The sequence below is a fragment of the Capsicum annuum genome, chromosome 3, assembly GCF_002878395.1.
Source record: "Capsicum annuum cultivar UCD-10X-F1 chromosome 3, UCD10Xv1.1, whole genome shotgun sequence".
In the NCBI taxonomy this organism is placed as follows: Eukaryota; Viridiplantae; Streptophyta; class Magnoliopsida; order Solanales; family Solanaceae; genus Capsicum; species Capsicum annuum.
The window spans coordinates 217,864,013-217,866,139 of record NC_061113.1 but is presented as its reverse complement, the minus strand read 5'-3'; positions in this window follow the sequence as shown (position 1 = coordinate 217,866,139).

The following is a 2,127-nucleotide window of genomic DNA, read 5'->3' as shown; positions in this document are numbered from 1 at the left end:
AAGAAGAGTGTCAAGAAAATGGAGTCAAAAAAAGAATCTCAAAGAGAAAAGAGCCAATAAAAGAAAAAAGAAGGAAAAATCAGATCAAAAGAAAGAACAAGTTGCCAGAACTACGTGTGACCTGATTCTCCTCTCTCAGGAGTGAGATACGTAGGCTGCCCTCCTCTGGGATCGATCCAACCAAATAAAATTTAGAGTCACCCAGTCAACAAAATCGGGGCATGAGTTAATTCTTATAGTTTGAGTCAATTCCAAAAGTTGTAAGTCCTACACCACATCAAGTGTCGTTTGGGCCTCATGCTATCCTTTCTTTCTAACCCTATCCAAAAAGCCAAGTGACAACCAATGAAAGACCTTCAGATCAATCTTTAAGAATGTTAAGGCTAGGCATGCAATTGATTTGATGACGTATTTTGGGAACTACTTGTCTTCCTCAGCATAAGGAATCAGGAGAGAAATAAAATTGAGAGTCTTATTGGTGAAAACCATCGCGAGTACCATAAGGCGATAGTGAGTTGAGAGAATGAAAATGAGAGTCTTATTAGTGAAAATCCTCGCGGGCACCATAAGGCGATAGTGAGTTGAGAGAAATAAAAATGAGAGAGTCTTATTGGCGAAAACCCTCACGGGCACCATAAGGCGATGGTAAGTTGAGGGAGATAAAAATGAGAGAGTCTTATTAGTGACAACCCTCAGGAGCACCATAATACGACTGTGAGTTGAGAGAAATGAAAATAAGAGAGTCTCATTGGTGAAAAACCCTCAAGGACACTATAAGGCAATAGTGAGCTGCAAAAAAAATGAGAGAGGCTTGTTGGCAAAAAAAAAAAAAACCTTCAAGGCGCCACTAGCCGAATGAGACCTTAAATGCAATTTACCTAAGGAAGCAACTCAATTTCGAGGTCATTAACTCAACAACAATTGGTAGAAAGTTTTGGATGGAAAGATCAGGCAGTCCAATCCGATATGCATGTCATAATCATTAGAGTTGACTGTCATTTTCAGATAAAATTTTCTTTCATCTTTTTCAATGGGGACATTTATTATTGTTTTTTTCTTCTCTTTAGTTATATTTTTATTTTCTTGAGTCAGTTATCCAAATAAACCAAATATTATTGTTATTTTTCTCTTGTCTTTGAGTCAAGTTCATGTCAAAACAAGTAAGAAAAGATTTAAAAACTGGCTGTCAACTTCTTCAATTACACAAATCAAGATAGAAAGGCCAGCGCATGAAAGAGACATGATTGTGAGCCGAAAAAAAGAGCATGCAAAAAGCTTTGTCAACAGGAAAATTTGGGAACTCGTGAAAATACCAAGATTTAAAGGGTTTATCTGAGAAGCATGGCAAAGCAGAGATACTGTGTTTATGTCAGAGTCACTCTTAATAATCTGAGTTTGGATCAATGACGTGACAAAGCAGGGGCAAATGCCAGCACTCCAAAATAAAATGAAGGAAATGGACACTAGAGCAGGTGTCGGGACAGCCAAGGGCTGCAAGCCACTACTATGTTTTTAACTGACAAATTTTCTTTGTTGAAACAGGGGAAATTTGCTTCACTTAATTTAGCTACCATTGGAAAAGCACATCCATGGAAATTTACTTTCTGTTCAGGACCCTCCTAAAAAATGGGAATTTACTTTCTGTTTAGGACCCTCCTAAAAAGGAGATTTTATTTTCTATTCAGGACCCTCCTGGAAAATAAAAATTTACTTTCTATTCAGGACCCTGCTAAAAATAGGATTTTACTTTCTGTTCAGGACCTTCCTGGAAAATGGGAATTTACTTTATGTACAGGACCCTCCTAGAAAACGGGATTTTACTTTATGTTCAGGACCCTCCTGAAAAATGGGATTTTACTTTCTATTCAGGACCCTTCTGGAAAATAGGAATTTACTTTCTGTTTAGGACCCTCCTAGAAAAATGGAATTTTATTTCTGTTTAGGACCTTCCTGGAATATGGGAATTTACTATATGTTCAAGACCCTCCTGGAAAATGGAAAATTTACTTTCTGTTCAGGACCTTCCTGAAAAATGGGACTTTACTTTCTGTTCAGGACCCTCCTGAAAAATAGGATTTTACTTTTTATTCAGGACCCTCCTGAAAAATGAGATTTTACTTTCTGTTT